Here is a 17451-nt window from a genome sequence, read left to right as displayed (position 1 = left end):
GATAGATAGGCTGCCATCTAACTAAAATAGTTTACACTCAGAATATGGAGTAAATATGTATTTCCCTTATTAAAAGGGGAACAAATATTTCTCAATAGCCTCTTATACATTATATTTTGCGGTCCGTCTCGTCTTCGTTCTAATGTAATTGATCTATACATATACCTGCACCAGAAAAAATGTGAGCAAGCAGAAATAACGGATGAAACCTTACTATCTAATGGGCTATCTTAGCAATAACTAGATAATGTTGAGTAAATAGCCTGTATTAGACGTCTGTAGTCCCGGGAGTTGTCTTTTTTTTTTTTTTTAATATTTCGGCTACTCCCCGCATTTGTTCAACCGTGTTATATTTAGCCTTTCACTGCTCAGTTTGTTTCCTTTTTCTTTAAAACGTTTGCACTCAGTAGAGATTGGGTATTATTATTTTACAACTGTCTTAACTTTTTTTTCAGGGAAATGTGTCTTTAGTTCATAATTTAATGTTCTGTTTATGTTTTTCAGATTGGAGTTGAAACACTTCATGCATGTGTTTCCTTTCTCCCTCCTTTACTTTTTCTTGTACTCAAGACTTTTTCACAGCTCTTACTCAGGATACTTACCTGTCATATTGATGAATCTCAAAGGAAACGTACCTCAATCCTAATAAGAATTACCTAGTTTATTTTCTGTACTTTTATCTAAAATCTAGTGCATTCAGTCTTCCTTCCTCCCTCCCTTTCTTCTGGCTGCTTTTAAGATCTCTTCGATATTTTTGCAATTCCTTCCTTTCCGCCCTTCCTCTTTCTTTCCTTAAAAAAAATTTTTTTAACCATGCTTAAGATTTGAGAGGATTTTTAAATCTCCGGAATGATGCCCTGCAACAATTGTAGAAAATTCTCAGCCATTATCTCTTTAGAGTTGCTCATTTCTTATTTTTCTCCATTATTTCTTAGAACATCTATATGATATCGGTAAGATTTTCTCACTTTAAACTCCATTTCACTTAGTCTTTCTTTTATATGGTCCATCTCAAATTTTTCAAATACTTTTTAATTTTAGGAGTTCTATTTGCTTCTCTTTTTGAGCCATTTTCTAATTTCTTATACAAATTAAACATAGTCTATACTCTGTTAAATCCAATACTGAAAATTTTATTGGTTTTTTTATGCTGTTTGCTGTTTCTTCTAGCTTTTGCGCATGGTGCCTGTTTCCTTGTGGGTTGTTATTTTGGACTCTGCGCTTGTATTTCTGGTGTTGTAACTGGGAATTCTTTGAGGCCAGAGTTAAAACTGAGTTTTCCTACAGATGTTTAGAATTTGCTCCTGCAAGTTGCTTGGAGGCACCATCAATCCTAGTACCAGATTAAATTCTCCACTTGAGGTTTATTGGAATGCACAGATAGATTGAATTTGGGCCTCAAATCCAAGTGGCTTTGTTATAGATTCTCAGGGGAGACTTTTTCTTCCTGGGTTCCAAGGTCAAGCCAGGCATGAAGCCCACTTTGGCCCTCAATTATTTCTCAGGATAGTCTCATTTTTCTTCCTTCCTTTTTTTTCCCTGTGAGAATTTCTTCATTTCCTACCAGTTCATCAATGTATTTGATTTTTTTTTTAACTCTTCATTTTTTTTTGTTTTCAGCAGGTGGTTCATTCAGAGGGGGCATGCTGTCAGAAATATAAAAAATAGAAATAGAAATCCATCATTTCAGTGTAAACTGAGCTTCTTCAGGGAGTTTTCCATATTAAGGAAAAAGAGATAATATATGGTTCCCAATTCAGTGAATACACATACATACTCCTGAAAACTAAAAAATAATAAAACCTACACTCTATATATTTTAATTAATGAATGTATCAATAATTCTTTTTGTTGTTTTTTTGTTTCTTTTTTGTTGAGGTATAATTGACATAAAACATATTAGTTTCAGGTGTACAATATAATGATTTGATATTAAAAAAAAATTTTTATGCAGTTTTAAAGGTTACTTTCCATTTACAATTATTACAAAATATTGGCTATATTCCTCATGCTGCACAATACATCCTTGAGCCTATCTTACACCCAAGAGTTTGTAGTGAGTGTAATTCTTATTCTTGGACCATGTATCAGCTGCAGAAAATTGTATATGTACACACATGTGGTAGCTTCTTACATCATTAGGTCATATAGTAGATACCACTTGGAGTAGCTGCCCACTTACAACCACTACTGCATTTCTAGGCAATGCTCCTCATATACAGGGATGACTATATCTGTATTACATTACTGTGCTAGCTGATCAGAGCTCATTAACTTACCAGGGACAGACCAAAGCTGGGCCTATTAGTTGCATTCTCTTAGGATTTGAAATTGGGAATGAAGAAACTTGAAAACTGAAGTCAGGGTGGCAGAATTGCATTAATTTCAGCACAGTAAATAGGTGGTCCACAGGCTCCTGTTGCTTAGATACCCCAGAGACGCTCTGGTTTTTTCCTTGCCTTTTTTCCCTTTCTCTGTCACTTTATCTAACATGAGTTTTATGACCTTGAGAAAGTTATTTTAACACTCTGTGCCTCTGTTTCCTGATCTGTAAACTGAAATAGCAATAGTAGCTAAATAGTAACTAAATTATAGGAGTGTTAGATTGAAATAATATCATCCAAGCAAAGCAGTTAGGTTAATGCCTGATAAATGTTATGATGCAATAAATGTCAGCTTCCATTATCATCATCATTAATAGTGTTAAGACCCTTTGTAAGTTATCCATATTGCAGATATGCTCCTTTGTGCTACTGTTAGCTTTGCCTTGTATCCCTGCTTATTTTGAAGCTGGACCACCTAGACCTCAACTGTTATACTGCCACTGTCATACGAAATTTAGAGGAGAAGTGGTTCGGGGAAGGCTATGCAAGAGTACTGCAGTGAAGGCTAAGTAGGGGGAATTAGAATATAGGGAAGAGATTCAAAGCGGATGCAAAATATGACTGTTACCAGGAGTCCAAGAGAAAGGAAAATTTAAATCCTTCATATAGCATATCCTCAGGGGAAACTTTGCCTGTGTCTTAAGGTTCTGCTATGTCCCTATCTTGCAAAGAAAACTATCATCTTGAAAACTTGCTAGTAAAACTTTGAAATGAAATATTTTCTTAACTTTGTGCCAAGCAATATATCCTCCCTGACAGGGATATAATATGGGAAGAAAGCAGAGTAAAATGCTGTCTTTACATGGCCTCTCTAATTTTACATCTTTAAAATTCATTGAGTCACTTAATAGATCAGTTATAAGCAGTAGGATAATAGTCTTACTTTGTATATCAATGGATGTTTCCAGCCTTTTCCACTCTCAATACTCAACTAAAAAGATGGCTTTAAGGAAAGTTCTACTTTCCTGACCTGGTTCCTGGGTGTTTTTGATGGGAGAATCTGGAGAAGAGGAGACAGAGGAAAAAGACAGCAAGTGACTAATGGGAGGAGAGTTAAGGAGACTTTGCAGAGGGGATTGCTCTGTGGAGGTTCAGCACATGGGAGGGGCACGATATTGAGAAGAATGATGGATAACTGGCTCTGAAGCTGTCACAAGACCATTCCCCCAAGACAAATGGAAATTCTGGATAAATACAATAAAAAAGCTTGAAACCCTCAGGTGCCAGAAAAGAAGAGTAAACTCAAAGTCAGAATAGTGAGTAAGAATTGGAGCTGAAAGAACTAAAGAGATTATTGTCTTAACTGTTGGGTGGTGGGAAACCCATTTTGCAGTTCTCCAGATGGAGACGGTCCACATCATGAAGTGTTAAATAACTTTTTTTTTTGCATCACCTAAATTGTCTTCTTTAATCATTTTTTAAAGACAAGCCTGAGGTCATAGATTTGTAGGGAGCTAAAGCTAACCATCTTGCAAAAAGCCAGTAATCTCAGAGGACTGCTCCTTCTGTGAAACTGGGAAAACAGCAAAGAAGCTTGCCAACCATCTACCTAGAATCATAAGTGAAAAGGCAACCCAGAGGAATTTAGACCCCAGACCTACACCCATGCATGAGTGTAGAGTCCAAATTCAGACTCCTTACAAGGTTCAGGGACCCTTTAACAAGGTAGTAAACATTGGTCAGGCCCAGGGAAACAGGAGAGAGCTTATATGGAGACAAATACACTAATACCCATTAGGGTTGCTCCTCAGGCGAGGACACAACGAAGAAGAACTTCTGCTGGAAATGAGCTCACGCTCAAATGTAACAAATCACTTAAGGAAATGAAGACTCTGAGAGACTGTAGCAGATAGAATAAATAGGGGAATTCTAAAAATGCAAGTTTCAGAAGTCATGATTAATGAAATCAATACAGAAAGTAGAACAAACAAGAAAAAGAGAGAGAAAAGAGAAAAATTTGAGGGTTGGTCTTGAAGTTTGAAAACCTGTTGCTAGGAGTTCCAGAGAGAACAGAAAAAAAATGGAGACACTAAAGGCTACATACTCTATGACTCATACTCATGGAGGTGAAGTTTCTGAATAGGTAAAACTAATCTCGGGTGATAGACATAGGAGAGTGGCCACCCTTGCGGAAAGTGAGGTGCTTGACTAATCTTAGAACCCTTTGCTGACAGGGTCTGTTTCTTATGCACTGCGCTATGCCCAGCTTGCAGAGGCACTCAATTCCTACTTTTTGCATGAATAAATGGAAGCAGTATTGGGCTTTAGTATTGGGCTTTATAGTAGGGCTTTTCAATCAGACAGACCTGCGTTTGAACACTGTTATCTGCTAATATGACCTGAACCAAGTTGCTCAATATCCCTAAGACTGTTTCTTCACTCTTGAAATAAGAATAAGGAAGGGTACTTTGCCCTATTAGATTGTGGCGAGGCCCAAAGGAGTAACGTATGAGTACCTAGCCCAGTGCCTGGCACAGAAGTGTAATCATGAAACAATATTATTTGTAGAAGTGACAGTACCGTTAGGTAAATGGTCCAGTAAGTGCTATTCTAAGGGCATTACAATGGGAGCAGGCAAATAAGAGGGGGCATTGTCTTTAGAGGATTAAAAATAATCCTTACAGTCTGCCTTTATTGTCACAATGTGCCAGCGATTCTAAACAGTGTCAGTGATAAAATATTTCTCCCTGAAAAAATATTTTGTTGGTCTAAGTTCTAAACAACCTCTGAAGTTATGATTGAATTTTAATAACTGGCACCACATATTCCTGTTAAATAGTGGGTTGGAAATAAACATTGAAAGCATGCTGATTTGTAAAGACAAAGACACAGAACTTGAGTTATTTCAATTATGTAATTCTATATGATCACTTGGAGTTTTAATTTGTATTTTAAATTTAAAACAGTGAAACTGTCTATGAACTGCTGGGGTAATATTTTTGTTTGTTAAATGCAAATTTTAGCTCATACATGAAACATATTCCTAAATTTAAATAATATCTTGAAAATTGAAATGTATTCTTTTAAAATTGTTATTTTTCTCATTTGATATTTAATTGCTATTACATTTTAATGTAGTTTTTTTATTACTGCAACATGCCAATATGTTTTCCCTTTTCAAAAATTGCTTAAATGTAATTAAAAGGGATTAATCCATTACTTTTTTCCTTTTCAATGTAAAATTAATTATTCATTACAAGCATGATTATATACTGAAGTTCAATAAAAGAATGTATACTGTCTGAATTTCTTTTCTGGCCATTATCATTATTTATTTCATGTCATGATTATTTTTGAAAATAATTTTCTTAAATTATTAAGAGGAGTATACTAATTATCTGCTCCAGGTGGTAGACACACTGAGATGCTTACTTAGGGGCTTCTCACAGAAGGCAAATGTAAATGTATTTATACACAATGGCATCATGGTCTATAACTATTTTCTGTGTTCGATTTTGAAAGCCTTAGGCTCACTAACATTCATTTTCATGAGACTGGTAATGTAAAGATAAATTATCAAGCATCTTCTCTTTGTGATACAACATGAAAAATTTCAGCGACTGTAAGGATTTTTAACATTGCTGGAAAACCTTCAAAGATTTTCCTTTTCCTTTTCTCCTTTATCACTCAGGAGCTCTATGATATTGACAAGAAGCAGTGTTTGGAAAATTCAAGGGTTTTTTTTCTTATTTTTATTTAAATCTTGTTTTTAATCATTTAAGGCTTAGGAAGTCTTATTTTGCTAGTAGGGGCAAAACATTTTTCTAAACTTGGTTAGGGTATTCCTACCACTGAAGAAATAGAATGTGGAAATATGACAATACAGTGCTTTTTTACACTCTGTACATAAATATCTTATGAAACTCACTACACTGTACTAAAAGCCTGCCTTCTCCACTAATCTGGAATTCCTCAAGGGCAAAGACCATGTTTTATTCATCTGTTGATCCACAGATCTGAAGGTAATATGAGTTTAATAAAGATGTAATGCATTTTTGAATGAATGAATGCATGAGTATCAAGCACAAGTTCATAAGTTTCCAAGTTCAAACCAGAGAGGGCAAGATGAAGTTATCATGATTGCTAACTACTAAGCTCTGTGAAGAAAATGGGATTCCAGTGGTCATTCAAGTAACTAGAATGGAATGCTGACGAGAATTTTCTAAATAGAATGTTTTCAAAAATTCTCAGATTCAGGAGTTGATTTACTTCCAAAGTAGCTTTTAATTAGGCTTGCCTAGAAGAGTAGGCAGAGGGAAAATGAAAGTAATATGGTAATTCATGATGCTCTATATTTTAAAAAAATCATTTGGAGTTCTAAATATTAATTTGATGAATAAGTAAGACTCCTAGAGAACATGAGAAAGAATGTTATTACAGTTCATTTTAGTAAACATTTATTGAACAGCAAATACCACTAATACAAAATATGGCCAAAACACAGTTTCCACTTTTACAGTACGTACATCTTGGTAAGAGAAGCAGGTAGTTAGGTAAATACAGTGTGGTAGGTGGTTTAATATGGTCAAATTTTGAGGATGCTACTAGGTCATTCAGCAAGAGTAATTCACATAAATTTGATTGAGAACTGATGGTTTCTTTGATGAATGGTGAAGGTGTAGATTCAGCAAAAGGAAAAAGTGCTGGAGACCAATATAAAGATGTAGTGGATAAAATATCCACAGATTCAGGTATTTTCCAGCCATTATATATCATATTTTTATTACTATATAAGTATTCAGGAATGCTAATCAGCTGATTTACACAGATACAATCCTAACCAGTTGTTAAAATATTGAGATAAGATGTTTCACACCATATGCCACTAGGAAAACGCAAATTAAAAAGAGATACCACTATTAGAATGGCCAGAATCTGGAACAATGACAACACAATGCTGGTGAGAATGTTGAGCCACAGGAACTCTAATTTATTGCTAGTGGAAATGCACAATAGTACACGTATAGCCTCTTTGGAAGACAGTTTGCTGTTTTATTATAAAACTAAACATATTCTTAGCATACAGTCCAGTAATTGTGCTCCTTAGTATTTACCCAAAGGAGCTGAACACTTATATCCAAACAAAAACGTGCACATGGATGCTTATAGCAGTTTTATTTATAGTTGCCAAAAGTTGGAAGCAACCAAGATGTCTTTCAACAGGTGAATGGTTTAATAAACTGTGGCACATTCAGAAAATGGAGCATTATTCAGTGCTAAACAGAAATGAGCTATCAAGCCGTGAAAAGACATGGAGGAACCTTAAAGGCATTACTAAGAGAAGCCAATATGCAAAGGCTACATACTATACGATTCAAACTATGACATTCTGGGAAAGCCAAAACTATTGAGACAGTAGAAAGATTGGTTGTTACCAGGAGTTATGAGGGGGATTGGAAAGATGAATAGGTGGAGCACAGAGGATTTTTAGGGCAGTGAAAATACTCTGTATAATATAATGATGGATATGTGTCATTATATGTATAATTATGCATTTGTCCAAACCCATAGAAGGTACAACACCAAGAGTTGTGAACCATATTTTACACTATGGGCTTTGGGTGATCACAATGTGTCAATGTAGATTCATCAATTGTGACAAATGTACCACTTTGGTGGAGAATGTCGATAATGGCTGTACACGAGTGGAGGTAGGGAGTATGTGGGAAATCTCTGTACCTTCCCCTCAATTTTGCTGTGAACTGTTCTAAGAAATAAATAAAATCTTAATTAAAAACATAAATAATTGAAATATTTCTACTGGTTGGTAAGTAGCAACTGCTCTGAGCCACTAGAGTGTCCCGTACCACCCTGGCTACCCGGGCCCTTCCTATTAGACTCTCTGAGTCTCCCTTATTATGTAGCTATGATAGAGTTATCTCACTCAGGTGAGACCAGCCTCTGCTATATGCGTTGTTAATTATATTGGAGATCACTCTTGATACATAACAAAGTAAAAAATTGAGTTACAGACACTGCGTGGAATATGATAGTACTTTTGTAAAAAAAAAAAAGTGTATGTGGATAGATCCATACACACCTACAGACATATGTAGATTTAGACTTGAATTTACATTAATTAGTTAACAATAGTTATTTCTGAACGATAGTGGAATTAGAAGTGACTGTATTTTCTCTATATATTTTCCAAACTTTAAAATTATTTTATAATCAGAAATATATATGAAGAGAGAGAATGAGAGGGAAATGAAAGCAATTAGATTGGTAACCTATGTAGTGTGTTGTGTCTGCATCCCCAAATTTTTCCAAGTTCTATAAAACTGAGCAAATATCTGTCAACTATTTTTAGAATAATCAGTTTTATTCTCTAAAAACTTTCATGCTGAGTTATATTGCTATCAGTGTCAAAGTGGTGTCCAAGAGTCAAAATACCAAGCCAAGTCATTAAGTAAAGGAAACATTCAGGATTTTGAGTCTCATTACCTAGTCTCATTATCAGCCTTGGGTCAGACACATAAAGGTCAGGATCTGGGGGAAGCAGATACACAAATAGGAAATGAGGTCAGAACACAAGGAGGAAAGGATTATTTGCCAAGTGAAATCCTGGAACACTGGACAACATGCAAAATGCTAAGTTAAGGTCAGCTGAGGTAGCAGAAACAACATTGTTCAGGCTTTGGAACTAATTAATAATAGAATTCTCACACTGTGTTGATTGTGTGATGATGGCTGGAGGGTGTGACGATGAGAGGAAGAGCACCATCAGCGAACGTCATGCTATCACTTGAGCTGCCTTCTCATCTGGCTCAACAAATGTGTTTTAGGACTGAACTGATGGCGTAAACAAGTAAGTCTGTATGTCATCTAGATTATAAGTGGACCCTTGGGAACAGATAACATTGTTGGATGCCTAGGGCCTTGATTCATAATGAGACTACGTTACAGATATGATTGCTAAACTGTAGACCAGTGGTTCTCAACCAGGAGTGATTTTGTCCCCCGTGGGTCACTTGGCAACATCTGGAGACATTTTAGTTGTCACAACTTGGGGGTAGTACTACTGGCATCTACTGCGTAGAGGCCAGGGCTGCTGCTAAACATCCTGCAATGCACAGGACAGCCACCTGCGACAGTTAGTAGGTCCAAAACATCAAGTTTGAGAAAACCTGCTGCAGATTGATGTTGTAGTTGAAGAGTTCCCAACCTTCTTGGGTCAATGTTCCATGCCTATCAGTAACATTGTGGTCTCCTTAACCAAATAGTGTTGGTTTGAGAAAATCATACAGTAGAGGGCAGTGATAAACAAATTTTTATATTATATTATCATTTGTCCTCCATAGTTTTCTTCATTTTTCTACTTCTCTAATCCCTAAAACAAAATAATAGCAAAAGCAGAAAAATAAAAATAAAATAATTTTGTATTTTTGAATAAAAATATCACCACATTTTACACAAAAGTGTAGTAAAAATTTTAGAAGTTCCACAGATATAGAAACAACGACTTATCTTCTTAGTATATACCTTGAGCACTGATACCTGCAACTCTTCACTCACTAAAAAACAAACAAAAAACAACCAGTGGCATCTAAATATTAAGAAAATGAAATGTATCACCTAATACTAATGTATAATTGATGATATTTTATTTTTTGGTAGACTATTCCAGTATTTAATAACTTATTTCTGGGAACTGCCAAGTCCAACACATTTTACCAAAGCATATGTTCTTTTGTAGTTGATTTAATGAAATTCAGAGACATTTATTTTCTTTCCACTGGACTCTACATGTTCAAGGAACTTTTAAAATATATCTTTGTTTTTTCCAAATTAATAAATAGTCATCAAAAAATCCAAAAAGTTAAAGAGAGGTTGAGATGGGTCATTTTGTATATTCAACTTTACCCTTCCCCTTGGTAAAAATAACAATAATATTACTTATTCTTACTATATTTATAATAATAAAAAAGCATGATAAAAGACCAGGAATCTTCCCAATCTGAATCAAATCTATCAATATTTTCCTTGTGGTTTCAGAATTTCATCATGTTGCAATAAAAGCCTTTCCTATTTTAAGATTTTTAATGCTCACCCCATCTTCTTCTGGTTATTTTAGGATTTCTTTCTTTATTAATATTCTTAAACAATCTGAAATTTGGCTTTGAATTATTATATGAGAAAGTCAATCTAAAATAACTTTTTTCTAAATGATCATTCAATTGTCCCCAAATTTTATAGACAGAAATAAAGGGGATAGATAATAGATACATATGGATTTTTGTTTTGAGTAACACCTGCATGTGGTAACAAATTAATAGTATAAAATATCTTATAACACAATGCAACAGACTCCTGCCCTATCCTTCCTCAGCCCCCTTCCTTTCTCTGGAGGTAATTACTGTTTCTGTTTTTAATTCTTCTAGTAGTTGCCTTCAGAACTCAAATTTTCATGTCTATAAAGTTCTTAAAGTATTAATTTTGGATAAGATATATTGTCTCTTCAATACAAAAGATGAGAATATAGAACACTTACACTCCCTCCTTGCTTCCAGGGTTTGATAAATAATTGTTGTTTCATTGGTTATATTTGTAATGTTATATACACTTAAAGTGTATAACTATAATCCTAACTCCAACATCTTGAGGAAGCACCTATTGACTTCTCCCTTGGAAGATGAAGTTACGAGAGTGTCCACCTTATTTTCTATCTTACCTCTTCCCCTTCAATTTCCCACCTTCTGTAGCTATATTGTTACATTGTCATATTTGTTAATACTATGTTTTGCCTTGTAAGCAGAGACTAATATTTCTTCCATTGTCTCTAGGATAACTCTAAAAGATTAAAAATCGGGAACATTTACATCATTAGGACCATGAAAGTATTTTTTAGTTCTTAGGCAAAGAAGCTTTTCTTCTTTAGGGGTCCAGTGTTACAACCTTGTGGACAGTCGAAAGAAAGTGTTTTCAACACCACTTTATACATTCCATTAGGTGCTCAAAGTCATGTCATTTTTTACTGTGATTTATATTTGGATCATTGATTATTTCTCTCTCTCTCTCTCTCTCTGTCTCTCTCTCCCTGTAGTTTCCAGTTATTTTTCTATTTTTCTCATGCTAAATCCTCAACCACCTTTAATTTGCCATCACACTGTCTCTCTTTTTATGTTCTACTCTAATTGGTACTGGTTGTTGTCTGTGCTTACTGCACAGTTGTCATCCTAGAACATTCCTTTATTCTTACTGGTATATGAAATATAATTAATTTTAAAATAGTGACTGTTATCTTGCTAAATTTACTTAGTTTTAGTGTTTTTTGTCTTATAAATTTCTTAATATTTTCTAGGTATATAATCATGTCATTTGTGAACAAAGACAAGGTTATGGCCTGAATTGTCTCCCCCAAATTCCTAAGTCCTAATCCCCAGAGAATGTGCCTGCATTTGGAGATAGGGTCTTTACAGAGGTAATTAATTTAAAATGAGGTTATTAGGGCGGGCTCTAATCCAATATAACTGGTATTCTTATAAGAAGAGGAAATTTGGACACAGACACACACACAGAGAAGACTATGTGAAGACACAGAGAGAAGACAGCCCTCAGAAGGAACGAGCCCTATCAACACTTTGATTTTGGTCTTCTAGCCTCCAGAACCGTGAGAAAACAAATTTCTATTGTTTAAGCCACCCAGTCTTTGGAATTTTGTTATAGAAGCCCTAGAAAACTAATACAGACAATTTACATCTTCTTTTCTATTTTGTCCTCAATTACACTGGGAAGAACCTATAGAATAATGTTGAAAAGTGTTAGTAAGGAAAATGTTCCTGCCTTATTTTTAGTTGTAAGGGGTAAGTGTTCAATAGCTCATCATTAAATATGATGATAGCTGTAGGATTTTTGAAGGTAGCATTTACCCAACTGAGGAAGTTCTTCCATTCTATTCCTAGTGTGTTGAAAGTTGTTTTTCAAAACCATGAATTGGTGTTGAATTTTGTCAAATATTTTTCCTAAGTCTAGTTATATTATATATGATTTTCCTCCTTTGTTCTGATAAGATAGTGAATTTCATTGATTGATTTTTTTGAAGATTAAACCAACTTTGCATTCCTGGGATAAACCCCACCTGATTATATACTATAGTAATATTTTCTATATTTTGATAGATTTGATTTGTTAATATTTTGAGGGATCTTTGTGTCTAAGGTTATGAGGATTATTGGTTTGTAGTTTTCTTTTCTAGTCTTTTCCATGTATATTTTGGTATTAGGATTATGTTGGTCTCCAGTGGGAAGGTCATGAGGAACTCAAGAACAGTATGCTCTTTGTTTTAACATTGTGCTGGAGAAGTTTAAAAAAAATAATAGAAAACTCCTAAATTATTTGCTTAAGGAATTCTGAAAAATTTATAACTGTGATAAAATAATTTTATTTTTCTGACCTGTAAACTCCAAATTTTATTCTGCAATTTATAGGGTTGTAGCATCAGGGAAATTCACAATCCTACCAGATCTTGTGTGAGTACAATTTTTTTTTTTCAAGAAAGAGTATGGTGTGAAGAACAGGAGTGAGGTCTTGTGGGAAGTTTTAGATGACTCAGAGATCCCCAATTCCCAAATCTTTCTTAGCATCCACTGCCAGAAAAACTAAACCCTCTTTTTGTGGTTAAATGAGGACATTCCTGCCTTACTTGAAAATCCCTTATAGAGCTCAATTCCTGAGAGAGTTACCTCTCAAGGGAATCTAATTCTGCTCATCTCTCACTGGCATCTCCTCTGATTGTCTTCAAACTCACAACTAGGATCAAATTCCAGCCTGACTCAGAGGCGAAATACAAAGTCGGACTCTCCGTGACGACCTAGATGGGTGGGATGGGGGGTGTTGGAGGGAGGTCCAAGAGGGAGGGGCTATAGGTGTACATATAGCTGATTCATTTCATTGTACAGCAGAAACTAACACAACATTGTAAAGCAATTATACTCCAATTATAAAGTAAATAAATAAAATAAAATAAATAAAGTAAAATTTAAAAAAAGAAGAGAGGGCTAATGTGCCCCCATTTGCAACATTGTGCTAATTTATTTTGGAGAAAAGGAGAACAGAATTAGAAACGGATCATAAAGATGTTAAAGTAGGAAAGGAGAAACAATTCTAGGTAGGGGTGGATTTATATATATGGGTGCATATAGACAAGCAGTTGGGAGTAGTTCTCTGACTGGTTGACTAAATGTGTATTTAACAGTGACCTACATTTAATGAAGTTGAAATGCCAAAATTCCTTGATGAGAAGAATCTAAACTGAAGGAGGCAGGAAAGCTGAAATGGACTTATCAAATGTGATTTTCTCACCCTCCCCTTAATCATGTCTGCTTTGTGGACCAGAAGACCTTCCTTTTACTAAGACACTGAGAAACATATTTATGAGGAGAGCACCACTAACTTTGAAAAAATACTCTCGGGAAATATTCTGTAAGCCAGGAATGCCGGTAAAAGATGATGCAGTTGGCATGAGCTCTTTGTTTGCAATGGGGATGCTAGGATCCAAAGCAGCATGAGCATTCAAATAAGGCATTTAACTACCAGGGGCAGAATGAGCTTGGTCTTAATAAACACTGGGGCCTGAATGGTAATGCGAATGATCTAACCTGCAAAGATCTTTGGTGATGGCTAATTGTTGGTCAGGTCCTGGTGAGTTAAATAGTTGGGCAGCACACTAAGGTCCTATTTATCCTCTATAACTAAAAATTCAAGGTCTGGAGAACAGGAGCTTGATCTGAACCCCTGTATTACGTTCCAAGACCTGAGTGGAATCCCTAGAATCCCTTTAATGAAGAGGAGGTTGGTACACTAGAGAAGGGACCTCGCATCATTATAAATCAACGCCATCAATTTTCTTACTAACTTTCCCCAAAGAAACAATAGGCACTTAAGGGAATACACTTAAGTGTATTTTCTGGGACTTTGGATATTTCTCTCAACTAATTGTTAATCTTTGGGTAAAAAGAATGCTATGGTCCACAAATGAAAGTAAGTGTTTATAGAATTCATGTAATTAGTAGAGTTTTCAACTGACTTTGCCTCACAGTGGGCCCCATGCTACTCTGAACTCAGTCTGGGATAATTTCCCCTGTTCCATAATATAATGTTGAAATAGATATATTGAGCAACTGGGAAAATCCCCATTTGGTAACAGTAGTACAAAGGGTCAAGTGGAAATTTTATCTCGCACCCTAAAACTTCCAATTATCAAAAATGATATACATTTCAGGAATGTCAGAGAGATGAATCCTACCATTAAAAATTGAAAGATGTCTGCCTGGGAAAATTGACCATCATCTCTCTGTGTGAGTGTAATAGAATGCTAACTAGCCTCTATGCTTCCACCCACCCCCTTCCTCTCTAGGGTCCATTCTCTACGTGACTGGCAGAGTTATCTTTAAAATAAGGCCAATGATTTTTCTCCTCTGCTCAGAACCCTCCAATGGTATACCATTTCAGTCACAGTAAAAGACAAAGTCTTTACAATGGTCTACAAGGTCCAGAGTGATTGGTCCTGTTACCTTTGCAGTGTCATTTTCCTCTGCTTTCTCACTTCACTCACTACACTATAGTCATGAAGACTTCCCTACTGTTCCTTACACATACCTGTCATGCTACTGTTGTTTCAGATGTGGTCTTTTTCCAGGAGAAAGTCAGCCCATCCTCCAGCACCTGGTATGCAGCTCTTGATCTGTGAAATGCTTTTTTCTATATTTCAAGCGAGAACATCAGAAGTTCTCTTTCATCTAGAGGGGATAGCAGTGCACCTCCACTATCTTGCTTCAGCTCCATGCCACAATATAATCCATAGGGACATTGATTATCTCAACATCTTACTAGATATTCTGGCTCACGATATTAATGAAATAATGCTGCCAAGAACTTACAGATATTTTAGAGTCCTTGTGTATCAGACACCGTTTATGAACACCTTCAGAGCCTCTGGCATCACCTGTTTCTTGTTCTAAGCTGTCTGGGCTCTGGCTGACCTCACCAGGGCACAAACAGACAGGTGCCTTACATCTTTCTCACACAATGTGCGTCTTCCCTTTCCCCTAGACCATGCAATTCTTACCTCCAGCCCGTGCTGCATGCCTCTTACTTCTTGCTTCTGCTCTGAGATCTTGCCTATGCATGCACACCCTGGAACTGCAGAGCACTTAACACACTATGAGGACGATCTTTGACCACTGAAACATGGAAACCAATGGATTTTTTCCACCTCCCAACCCACCAAGCGACTATCTGGAAATGCACTTTATACATTTCTTGAGAACAAGCAGTGGCCAGGTCAGAAACTCATCCTCCTATTGGCTCTGCTTTCTGGGAAACCCAAGCTGAGACAGCTGGTACCAGAAGTAACTTTAAAGAGCATGCCATTAAAGTATAATTTTGGAATTGGTTATTACCTGGTCAGAGGGTGATGAGTGGTGTGGTAATAAACCTATATGGAGTATCATTGTGCTACTGAGCATTTCTCCTGTGATAAAGTCAGATGGAAGGTGAAATATTAGGCTGGGCTGTGGCTGTGGAGTCTGAAGAGCATGGAAGCAATGCTAATTAAAGAATTGTGCAGGGGCTTCCCTGGTGGCGCAGTGGTTGAGAGTCTGCCTGCCAATGCAGGGGACACGGGTTCGTGCCCTGGTCTGGGAAGATCCCACATGCTGCGGAGCAGCTGGGCCCGTGAGCCACAATTACTGAGCCTGCGCGACTGGAGCCTGTGCTCCGCAACAAGAGAGGCCGCGACAGTGAGAGGCCCGCGCACCGCGATGAGGAGTGGCCCCCGCTTGCCGCAACTGGAGAGAGCCCTCACACAGAAACGAAGACCCAACACAGCCAAAATAAATAAATAAATAAATAAATAAATAATTAAAAAAAAAAAAATTGGAAGGCCATGATGTTTAAAAAAAAAAAAGAATTGTGCAGTGGGGTGACGAGGTAAGGAGTTAGATATATCAATTCATGATATGGTTAATTGTTTGACAAAATGATCTGTGACTTGAAAAAAGACAGTTTGGAATATTGGTAACAAAGGGCTTGGGGTAATGATCCAACATGTGAGAATATTTGTGTCTCATATGAATGTTCACAAAAGACCCCCACTGCAAAATAAGCTTTCCATAATCAGATGAGAAAGATGCTCAGTTCTGTGGATGTCAGTCAGTTACTTTGCAGGTTCAACTCCAAGGCTGGCTTAGTGGGCACTGGGGCAAGGACAGAGATTTTGTTTGGGCTCAACAACAAGAACTTTTCTCATCAAGATTGAGTTGGTCACTGCCAAAACTATGTGTCAAATTTGACAGCAACAGGAACCAGATCTTAGCCTATGAGGCCCAGGCAACTTTGTGATAGAGTGAATATGTTGGAGATCTTCCAAGTGTGAAGTGGCAATAATTTTTTCCTTAGGGAATAAAGTCAGTTTTGATTCATAGGATTCACAAATCTTACCATATAACAATCCTAAAAGAATCTGTCCCTATGGATTGGTAGAATGGCCCACTGAAGATCAGATTTCATGTACTATCTGATGGGATATACTATCTGCTCTAAACCAGGGACCCATATATAGTGTTACTTCTTCAAGTTGTGAGTCCTGGAATGTAATTCAAGTGAGAGTGACCCTCTTCTCAAATATTTGATTTCCAGCCTTCTGACTCTGCTGGCTTAGATGTAGTAATTTATAAGATTTTAGAGGGTCTCTTTTTAAGCAGAGGTTTTCACTTATATGAGGGGATAATGTAATTATGTTGCATTATTTTAGGCTGCTTTTACTGATGTGATTTTCAGAAGTTCAGCTTTGAAAAAAGAGTGTGTATAATGTTAGGCAGCTAATGCATTAGGCTGTGGTGATATTTGTCATATTTTTGAGGGCTCATTGCATGTACTGCCTATGTTTGGGGAATTCTTTATCTTATGGGAATAAAAGCCATGTAGATGATTGCTTTCACAGATTTCCTTACAGCGTGTGATCTCAGCTCTGCCAATAAGATGAACCCATAGTGGACCAAATCAGAAATTAGAAACTGATGATGAAGCCAGAACTGTGAGGAATTCATTCTGATAAGTGTGATGGTGT

Source organism: Eubalaena glacialis, chromosome 8, assembly GCF_028564815.1.
Source record: "Eubalaena glacialis isolate mEubGla1 chromosome 8, mEubGla1.1.hap2.+ XY, whole genome shotgun sequence".
NCBI lineage: Eukaryota > Metazoa > Chordata > Mammalia > Artiodactyla > Balaenidae > Eubalaena > Eubalaena glacialis.
This window is presented reverse-complemented; position numbering follows the sequence as displayed.